Source organism: Pinus tabuliformis, chromosome 4_2, assembly GCF_031772625.1.
Source record: "Pinus tabuliformis cultivar Carrire ecotype Pingquan chromosome 4_2, CPIR1, whole genome shotgun sequence".
Classification (NCBI taxonomy): domain Eukaryota; kingdom Viridiplantae; phylum Streptophyta; class Pinopsida; order Pinales; family Pinaceae; genus Pinus; species Pinus tabuliformis.
In genome coordinates this window covers 465,702,496-465,713,837 of record NC_142304.1, presented here as the reverse complement: position 1 = coordinate 465,713,837, position 11,342 = coordinate 465,702,496, and the positions used below count along the sequence as shown (strand labels likewise).

The window sequence follows — 11,342 nt, the reverse complement described above, 5'->3', positions numbered from 1 at the left end:
TAAGTGCATTTCCCCTACTATAGGGATGACCCTAATCCGGAATATGAACCATAGAAAAAGACACCCAGTAGACCAATCACGATAATACCAGTTACAGTACCTATCAACCAAAGAGGGATCCTTCTAGTGGTATCGGCCATTTTCACGATCCAATTATGACTTTTTGTCGTTCTCTCATTTTTCAAGAGCGTTTGTCATCTTTGGAGATAACTGGGGAAATATTCGTAAAGGATCTAGTGATCAGGATTCAAAAGATCTTGGCAATGAATAAGACTTATGTTACTTCAAGTTATTCTTCTAAAAAAGAAGAAGATGAAAAAAATGAATAGATAATTGGTCCATATATAAATGATTTGGAATGATCTCCTTATGCTCCGTCTCACCCATTTTGAACAAACCTTTTACTTTTTTCCCGAGTATATTTTTTTGATCGGGATCAAACAATTATGCAATAGATCAATCTATGGATCCCATACCTCATTCTATCACTCGTACTTTGTCTAGATTTCGGACAGAACTGACAAGTGAATCAGGTTCGTTAGCGATTCACGAATTGGAAGTGTCTGAATATAAAGCATCATCTTCCCTACGATATCTCGCATGTTTAGTAGTACTGCCTTGGGTAATTCCTATTTCATTACAGAAAGGTTTGGAGCCTTGGGTTACAAATTGGTGGAATACGGTTAAATCTCAGAAAATTTTTGATTATCTCCAGGAACAAAATGCTCTCTGAAATAGTGCAATTCTGGCCACGTTAAACATAAGGACTCAGCAATTGTCTACTGGGATAATGGATCTTCGACTCTCTGGATTTTTTCCCTAACTTCTTCCCCGATTTGTTCCTTATCCACTCTACCAGAATCGGACGTGTCATAATAATCTTTAGGATAAGCGGGTATTTCTTTTCTTTTCAAAAAGAAAAGGGAATGTACATTCGGTTGTATCCTCTTCCATATCATAATTTTCCGTCTTTTAGCACGTATGGATCCTTGGATTAAGTTCCGACGATAATCTGCCTCGGCAGAATAACGGTTTTGAACTACTCCTATTCGTCTTTGCCCAATATCAAAGGTCATTGTATCTTTGACCTTTCTTGAAAGAATTCTATTCGATGATAATAGAACTGGGTCTACGTCATCATATTCACCTATCATCAAACCAGATGACCATCGAGGCACATGTTTCCAAATTTCTCTAATTTGGAGAGGTTCATTTAATAGTATTTCCCTGTAAAGGGAAATAAAATCTTTCTTTTCCATTGAATAACGCTTATCCCGAGGTATACCCGCGCGAGATATTAGTAGTATTGTCCACTCATATTGCGCCAAACACTCGAAAAGGAAACACAAATTCTCGTAAACGAAAAGATATTCATTCTTAAACAGACAAGAAATCGCATCCATTCTTATGATACCTGAGGCCGAAGGTTTTATAAGACGGTCAAATCGGCCGTAAACATAAACTAAAAAGTTTGTGTAGATATCTCCATAACATCTAGCTACTTGCACTGGGACATGTATAATGGATGATCTCCAGGTTATCCACAACCAATATGGTGGTTGGATTTCTGGGGTCTGGATCAGATAAGAGATCTTTTTCATTTTTAATCTATTTAAAGCATATTTGGGTTGAGGAGTTCCGGGATTAGAGGATATAGTGACCGGGACAAGCGAACGAACAGTATATGTAGGTAAGGGCTCCCAGGGTAGTGGAAAGCTTTCGTGTTCCAATTCCTGCCAAAGATAAGAGATATGGTACCCATACCCAAGTGGATCATTCGGGAATCCCTCTTTAGGGTCTCTCATAAATATCTCTATGAAATCCGAAAGATTCGAAATGATCGAATCGTTCAGCATTTGGGGGGACTCAAATTGGTTTATTGTTCCACGGAATGCCCCATTAAGGAATGGATCATACATTTCAGTAAAAGAATCCCCCTTAGAATTGGAGAATTTCACTCTCCTTTCTATAACATTTTCAGCGGGAGATCCATGGCTTAGAGCTTTCACTCGATCCGAAAATTCATTCCCTAAAGAATCTCTTTTTCTTTTCACGGTATGATTCCATCTATAATAAGGATCCTCAGATGAGCAAGAAGTATATAAAAAATCTCTATATCCACCGACGAGCTTTTCCCCAAGGACCAATACACTAGGTAAAAACGTAAAAGAGATTCTTTTTTTTCCATCACTTGAGTATGCGCCAAAAAAATATTGAGAGACTTCGGTCCTCACAGGACCTAGGCGAGTAAATGGGCTATTTCCAATATATCGTATCGGTTGATAAACCCTATTATGATCAAAGCACATAATGGGCCATGGTTACTGCCGGAAGAACTTTTCTTCTTTTATAAGTTCTTGAAGTTTTTGTGGATCTATAGCCACAGAGCGGTTTTTTCTAGCCATAGCCACGGAGCGGTCATCTCTAGCCATAGTCACAGAGCGGCCATTGTTGTCTTCATAATTTTTACCTTTAAGAAAAGGTAATGGGGCTCTACCCAAATAGAACGAACAATAACAAAGAATAAGTAAACTAAAGGTTCGATTGATATAACGTCTTAATAAAGTATTATCGATAAGTGAATTACGATCTATATGGAAAGATACCCATTTTATAAAAATTGTTAATAGAATATGACCGCCCAACCAACCGCAAAGACCACTTATCATAAAGGATATATTAGGGCTGTAACGAAAAAGAAAGAGGTTCACCAGTCTTGTTAATACGGGATTTGCTAAAAGAATGGGATTCAACAATTGAAGAATTAGACCATCCATAAATAGACTTAGAGCTTTTGGATTGTTGATCGAATTCATGAGGTGCGGAGATTCAGAACTTGAAGGTTTGTCCATAATTTGGAAAAAACGAAATAACATATATGGTACGACTAATAAAGTTATTGCATAAGGTTTCCACAGCGCTGCATAGATGGGCGAATAATACATGGACAAAAATCCTATTAATTGTCCCGTAATAGAACCACTTATGGCTATTATACCATAGCCAGGTTTTCCCAAAAAAAGAAGCAGCTATGCTCAAGAGACAATTAGACCAATTGCAGAAATATCTAGGTGGGATTAGATATATGACAAGCTTACCCGATATTGCTATAATTACCAATCAACGAGAAGAATCCATTGCTCTTGGGGAATGTAGAACTTTGGGTATTCCGACAATTTGCTTGGTTGATACAGATTGTGATCCAGATCTCGTGGATATCCCAATTCCAGCCAATGATGATGGTATAGCTTCAATCCAATTGATCCTGAACAGATTAACGTCAGCAATTTGCGAAGGAAGGGCATTAAGGTCATTATAGCTATATGAAGGGCTAATAGAAAGTAATAAAAAAAATAAAAAAAAAAGGGGGGGGAGGACCTGAGGATTTACTGAGTTGGCTGCTATTCCATCCAAGATCTCGTAAGAGGGAATTTCATTTATTGATTTGGTTGGCTGCTCCAAATTGAAAAATATTCTTAATGGAATACCCTTTTTATTATCTCGTGACATCAAAAATTCTGATGAAAGTGAAATAATTGAGGAATCTCTCATTTGACAAAAATAATTTATTTTCTTCTTTAAGTTCATCTTTACAAGGGGGTAATATGGATATGGATATTGTACGATCTCCTATTAGCACACTGAATCATATCTATGAGATATCTGGTGTGGAGGTGGGTCAACATTTTTATTGGCAAATAGGGGGGTTTCAAGTTCATGGACAGGTACTTCTAACTTCTTGGGTTGTAATTGTTGTCTTATTAGGTTCAGCTACCATAGCTGTTCGAGATCCACAAACCATTCCTACCGGTGGTCAAAATTTTGTTGAATATATTCTCGAATTTTTTCGGGACTTGACCAGAACTCAGATTGGGGAGGAAGAATATGGTCCCTGGGTTCCCTTTATTGGAACTATGTTTCTATTTATCTTTGTTTCTAACTGGTCAGGTGCTCTTCTTCCTTGGGGAATTCTAAAATTACCTCAGGGGGAGTTAGCCGCACCTACAAATGATATTAATACTACGGTTGCTCTAGCTTTACTTACGTCAGTAGCATATTTCTATGCAGGTCTTACAAAGAAGGGGTTACGTTATTTTGGTAAATATATTCAACCAACCCCAATACTTTTACCAATTAACATCTTAGAAGATTTTACAAAACCTTTATCACTTAGTTTTCGACTTTTTGGAAATATATTAGCTGACGAATTGGTAGTTGCTGTTCTTGTTTCTCCGGTACCTTTAATAGTTCCTATACCTGTAATGTTCCTGGGATTATTTACGAGCGGTATTCAAGCTCTGATCTTTGCAACTCTAGCTGCAGCTTATATAGGTGAATCCATGGAGGGTCATCATTAAATCACTGTCCAATCAGACAGAATATTTTCTAAGTATCGTACCAACGCATGACTTGATATGTATGGTAGAAGCAAATCAGATTTCTTAGTAAAAAGAGCTTGGTAACAAGATTTAAGATCAGTTAACTACTTCTGTCCATTAGATCTCCAGATAGAGTGGATCCGATTGGTCCATTTGTATAGAAATATGATAATAGGATCGAACAGGTTCACTAATCGGAGTTGTTTGAGTAAAGAATGTACCGGCGTAGAACGATTAAATTTTTGTTCCCATTAAGGGGAGGATTTTTTCGAACGTGTTTACTTTGTATATAGTTCGTTTCATATATTAATCCATTTATATTGATTATAAGCCTTATAGATTATATGGATTAATATCACATCTATAGATGTGATATATAATGACTTATAGGCTCTTACGCAGTCTATTCTCTCTCCGTTATAAGAATTCATATGCCCAATAAAATGGAATCTTTATTTTGAATATTATGAAGAATAAATCTTTTTATGATGAAATATTTGCATAAGGGATACCCTATTCGTTGATATTATCACTTTGATATCATCAATAAATATTTTTGTTCTTAGTTGTTCGGAAGAAATCGTTCCATAATTTTACCATTGGTGAACACTCAATAGATGAAACTGTCGTATTATCAACTATTTCCCAACCTTAGTAAGAGGAGATTACCATGGATCCCTTAATTTCTGCTGCTTCCGTTATTGCTGCTGGATTATCTGTAGGGCTTGCTTCCATTGGACCTGGCGTTGGCCAGGGCACTGCTGCGGGCCAAGCTGTAGAAGGTATTGCGAGACAACAAGAAGCAGAAGGTAAAATACGAGGTACCTTACTGCTAAGTTTAGCTTTTATGGAAGCTTTAACTATTTATGGACTAGTTGTGGCCCTAGCGCTTCTATTTGCGAATCCCTTTGTTTAATCCTGAAAAAAAAGATCCCTACACCTCGTCATTACATTAGTATTTCTCCAATAATTTACTTGTTAAACTGCAGGAGAGGCTGATCTGAATAATTAGCAAATGAATTATTCTTCCTATAACTATACTTCGGTCGGAAAGATTCATGACGCGTGTGGCAGGGAAGGGAGTGGATAGGGCAAGCAAATTCTTTTTATCCTTATAAAAGACCTGGGACTAAGTTAAGTATCCCAAATATTATTGTCCAGAACTAGATAGGATCAAATAAGAAAATAACAAAATTCTGTAGAACATATCCTTATCTATGAGGGGAGAGCGTATGAAAAATGTAATTGATCCTTTCATTTCCTTGAGTTATTGGCCTTCCGCTGGGGGTTTCGGATCAAATACCAATATTTTAGAAACAAATATAATAAATTCAAGTGTGGTGCTTAGTGTACTGATCTATTTTGGAAAGGGAGTGTGTGCGAGTTGTATATTCGAATAATATGGCTGGGCCCGACCAGCTGCACTTTGGAGATAGAAAAGTGCATAATCTCAACGAATTACTTCCGAATGGGGAATAGCGAAGAACTATAGCATTTCGTAATTGATTGGGAAATGAACTCTTAGTTTATAACAACCAATGAGGGAGGACCACTAGAATGGTTAAAGCTGAACTGTTTGAAGTCTAAGCACAACTAACTGGGTATTCTTTCCACCGCTGTGTCAAGATGAGATGGATTCAAAGGCATAGTTGGAGATTGATCCGATATATAACATTCATATCAATGGAATAATTTGATCTATTTACTGAAAAATAGTCCCAATCTCCCATCCAATTTTAGTTCCAATGCTGAACTGACGACCTAAACAGAAGGGAATTTATTCGATAGAACAAAAAGGAGGAGGCACAAATTAATTGATTGAATGGAACGATTCAATTTTCATGAGGGAAGAAGAGGAGACAGATTTAATAAATGGGTTTAGATCTTTCAATTGCAGAACAGATATGATATCTATATCTATTTTAGATGATATAAGATAGAACTCTTATAGACACAAAATAGGTATAAATATCCAAATTATATATATATGAATATGGATATTTATTCATATTCATATTCATATACATATACAGATAGGATCTACACATATGTCAATAAATAGGTATGGGTCAATATGTTAATGTGGTCGGTTTTATTTTTTCATACGGTATAGATATCTATTCCAGGAGATATTTATACTCCACTGATCCAATGTTGTTTCTAAAATTGAGAAATTAGGGAAGGACCCATTTGAAATGGATGGTAAGAATGGACAAGAAGACAAACTTGGCTGACTTAACTGAAAATTTATCTATCTATCTATATAGATAGTTCATAAGAGTTTGGGAACCAAAGGATAAAAAAGTTGGCTATTCCCTCAACTTCAATAGGATGGAATTGAATACAATTTTTTATGAATCGTCGATCCAAATGGCTCTGGATAGAACCTATAACAGGGTCTCGAAAAAGAAGTAATTTCTTTTGGGCTTGTATCCTCTTTCTGGGTTCACTAGGATTTTTCCTAGTCGGGATCTCGAGTTATTTTGGTGAGAACCTGATACCCCTATTGTCATCTCAGCAAATACTCTTTGTTCCACAAGGAATTGTAATGTGTTTTTATGGTATTGCAGGTCTGTTCATTAGCTCTTATCTGCGGTGCTACTCGTAGAGTTCCAATATGAGCAGGACCAGCATACATCCAATGGGCTAATTTCATAAATTGAACCTTATCTCAAATTGATCCGTATTCCCATCTTGCACCACAGATATATCCCTTTATCTCTTCCCTATTGTAATCACATTCCCTTCTGAACTTTAAGTATGGTTAAATTATGATAAAAAGGAAAACAAAGTTGGATCTTTTACGAAAGAAAAAAGGGAAGAGCGAAGGAAGGGAAAACAGGAACCAATGAAATAAGTCTGGGACGGAAGGATTCGAACCTCCGAATAACAGGATCAAAACCTACTGCCTTACCGCTTGGCCATGCCCCATTCCCATCCTATTTCCCTATTCATATGCTAATGAATACTTATATCAAATGTTTTGTCAACCCATTAGTATCCAAGATTCATTAGATCAGATCTCAATTGGGGAAAAAATTTTGTGGATATTTCAACAAAATAGGTTATTGATGGAATTGGACATAATAGGAGAAACAGAAAAAGTGACAAGAATATCCATTAATTGATCATTTTCTATTAGATTGGGTAAAATGTTGTATGTATGAAAGAATCATCCCTTCCAACCCCAAGTCCGGTCAAACTTGCCGAAGAGCTTCGATCGATTCGATCAATCAAAGACTTTTCTGGCTTTACCCCCCCCCCCCTAATTTTTATTGGAGAATAAAAATGCCAGTTATGTTCAATATTTTTCTAGATGATGCCTTTATTCATTCAAATAATCCCTTTTTTGGAAAATTACCTGAGGCTTATGCAATTTCTGATCCAATTGTCGATGTAATGCCAATTATTCCTGTTCTCTCTTTTCTCTTAGCCTTTGTTTGGCAAGCTGCTGTAAGTTTTCGATAAAAAGTATCCCCTTTTTTCTTTTTCAAGTTTTTGGGTCGCTGTCATTGATCCAATTTTTGTATAACTCTTTCCATTTTTTTGTGACAGAAGTTCTATCCTTGCTCCACCCGACGATACCAGATTCAGATACCTTATCTGCTCCCGGATAAAAACTTTTCCACTCACCTTCATCAATTCCTTCCGATCCCACCGCTCACTTCGGATCGGGCTATTGGGTCACGTATTGATACGATCACCAATGACTTATTTTCATAAATATTCAATAAATCTCTAGTTGATCCAAAAAAATAAGAGGGAAAAAAGACCATTTTGAAAACAAAGAGAAAAATTATATCCTTCTTTCAAATTGATTTTCACACGTGATTCGGAGAAATAATTTCGTGATTTGTAACAATAATACTATTGTTTGGTATTCAAGTATCCATATATGGTACAAAGATTGATGATCTATTCTGTTGTACTTATAATCAGGATTCCGGAGATTACGTAATGCTTACTCTTAAGCTGTTCGTTTACGCAGTAGTGGTATTTTTCATTTCTCTTTTTATCTTTGGATTTCTATCGAACGATCCAGGACGTAATCCCGGACGTAAAGAATAGTGAAAAAAGTCTCTAGGTTAATGGGTCTTTTCCGTTCCGTAGAAAGATTCGGGGTTATTCGTTTTCAGGATCAATAGTGGACGAATGGAGAGAGAGGGATTCGAACCCTCGGTACGGATGATCCGTACTACGGATTAGCAATCCGCCGCTTTGGTCCGCTCAGCCATCTCTCCAAGATGGAAGAGTTCATGTGTAACAAAATGAATGGTGGAGTAAAGGTGTATATCATAGTATGTACAGATTGTATCGGCAATATAATGAATATTGCGATTATTCAGTTGGATAAAGAACAATCCAGTCAATCGTATTGTTCATTTCGTTAAAAATAGTTCTGTATGACTGATTTTTTCTGCTTTTCTTGGCCTGGCCATCGGCCAGGCCAAGAAAAGCAAAAAAAAATCAGCAGTCATACAGTGCTTGACCTAATTTGATAGCTAGAATACCTGCTGTAAAAGCAAGAAAAAAAGCTATCAAAAATTTAAGCTCTACCATATCTTCATTCCCTCCCCAATGAGTTTGATTAAATGCGTTACATGGATTAGTCCATTTATTTCTCTCCTAAATATTCCATTTTATTGGGCATATGAATTCTTATAACGGAGAGAGAATAGACTGCGTAAGAGCCTATAAGTCATTATATATCACATCTATAGATGTGATATTAATCCATATAATCTATAAGGCTTATAATCAATATAAATGGATTAATATATGAAACGAACTATATACAAAGTAAACACGTTCGAAAAAATCCTCCCCTTAATGGGAACAAAAATTTAATCGTTCTACGCCGGTACATTCTTTACTCAAACAACTCCGATTAGTGAACCTGTTCGATCCTATTATCATATTTCTATACAAATGGACCAATCGGATCCACTCTATCTGGAGATCTAATGGACAGAAGTAGTTAACTGATCTTAAATCTTGTTACCAAGCTCTTTTTACTAAGAAATCTGATTTGCTTCTACCATACATATCAAGTCATGCGTTGGTACGATACTTAGAAAATATTCTGTCTGATTGGACAGTGATTTAATGATGACCCTCCATGGATTCACCTATATAAGCTGCAGCTAGAGTTGCAAAGATCAGAGCTTGAATACCGATCTATGGGTTAATTCAAATCCTTTCACGTCGGGAGCGCCTTATAAAGCTTTTTGATCCTAGAATTCTCAGTACGTTGCTTTTACGCAATCTACGGAAAAGCAATCCATATTTTTTGGTCAAAGGTATAGTAGTACTTACATTATCGATCCTCATATATCGCTTCAATCATCAAAGTAGTATGATTGATAGAAAAAATTTCTATTCGATTAAACTCTTTGCTATCCATAACTTTATGGAACTTGGAAATGAAACACCGGAAGAATATTTAAAGCCTTTCACTCAAAATTGGTTGAGATTTCCGCATCTTTTACTATCTTTCCAATTGAAAAGATATTACAATCGGGATTTTGATCCCATTAGTTTAAATTCAGGATATGGCAAGAACACGAACAAGAAGGATGAGATTATCTCGAAGAATCAAGGACCGAGCGAAACTCATTCGGAAAATGATGAGAAAGATATCAATTTGAAGAACGATTCAACTCTTAATTCAACCGAAAATGAGTATTGGAAACCTGAAAAATATCTTTGTGAAGATCCATTCACAAGGAATAAAACGGAGATTGAGCAACGAAGAAAAAGATCAATTCTTTGGGATCTTTCTTTTATTGAAAGAGAACAAACAAAAATAGAATCGGATTTGTCCTCAAAGTGTTTATCAAAATATTATCCAATCTCTTGGGCGAAAGAATTATTTACAGAAGATCAAAGATATACAGAAGAGAATTCCTTTCCTTTGGAGAGGAAAAGATTCATTGAAAATTTTACAAAATCAATTCGCTATTCTTTTTTTTACATATTGCCAATAGATGAACCGTGTATGGGTGGTCCTAGTGCTACTAAAAAGCCCATTGAAGATTTCAACTTATCCAAAAGGTTATTTAAAATAAAAAAAAATGTTTTTTCCCAAGATTTAAGGGATTCAAAATCCTATTCATTAATGAATAGGATAGTTGATCTATGGAAGATAAAAACATATTTTGAAATTGAAAATCCTTCCTTGAATTGTGCTATGCGGAGTTTTACTCTGCCTTGGAATCTATTTTCTGCATTCTGTGATCAAAGCAAAGGAAAATACATATTGCACAAAAATTGTCTGGAAATGACAGATCAATTCACTCTATCAATAACTAAGCCTAGTCAGGTTCATGATAAAATTTCATTTTTTATTTATTATAACAAGAATGGATCGTTGAGATCGGATCGGATCTTCAATCACAGAGAAAAATGGAAGAATCAATCTTTATGGGTCCTACTCAATATTATTGATAAAGCGGATGATTATTTAGATCAAATAATCGACAAACAATTGAGCCAAATCGATTCCAAAAATTGCTTGGAGATAGGAACTCCCTTTAACAATTATAGAACTGAAGCTTTGGGTTGGTATGAATCAATTAAGTATAACATTGACAACAGGTATTCGAAAAATTTATTAAATAGATTCTATTTTATAAATAGGCTCAGTCGCAATTTAAAGGATCAAATTAGAACAAATTTTATAGAAAATGAAAATTTAAATAATGTAACGAAAGATACAATTGACCGGGTAATAATCCAGCTAAGGGGGGGTTATTCAGAGCAGGTGCAATGGACAATGGAGATGGAATAGCTGTTGGTTGGTTAGGACACCCTATCTTCAAAGATAAGGAGGGAAATGAGCTTTTTGTACGTCGTATGCCTACCTTTTTCGAAACATTTCCAGTAGTTCTGGTGGACAAAGAAGGAATTGTGAAAGCCAATGTTCCTTTTAGGAGGGCAGAATCAAAGTATAGTGTTAAACAA

General features: G+C 35.9%; 1 non-coding gene across 1 annotated transcript; it reads right to left on the bottom strand.

The window, feature by feature from the left end:
* Window positions 1-8,532: 8,532 nt before the first annotated feature.
* Window positions 8,533-8,620, bottom strand: TRNAS-GCU (transfer RNA serine (anticodon GCU)). Its single transcript has one exon. It is a non-coding gene; the product is annotated as a tRNA-Ser (tRNA).
* Window positions 8,621-11,342: the final 2,722 nt, after the last annotated feature.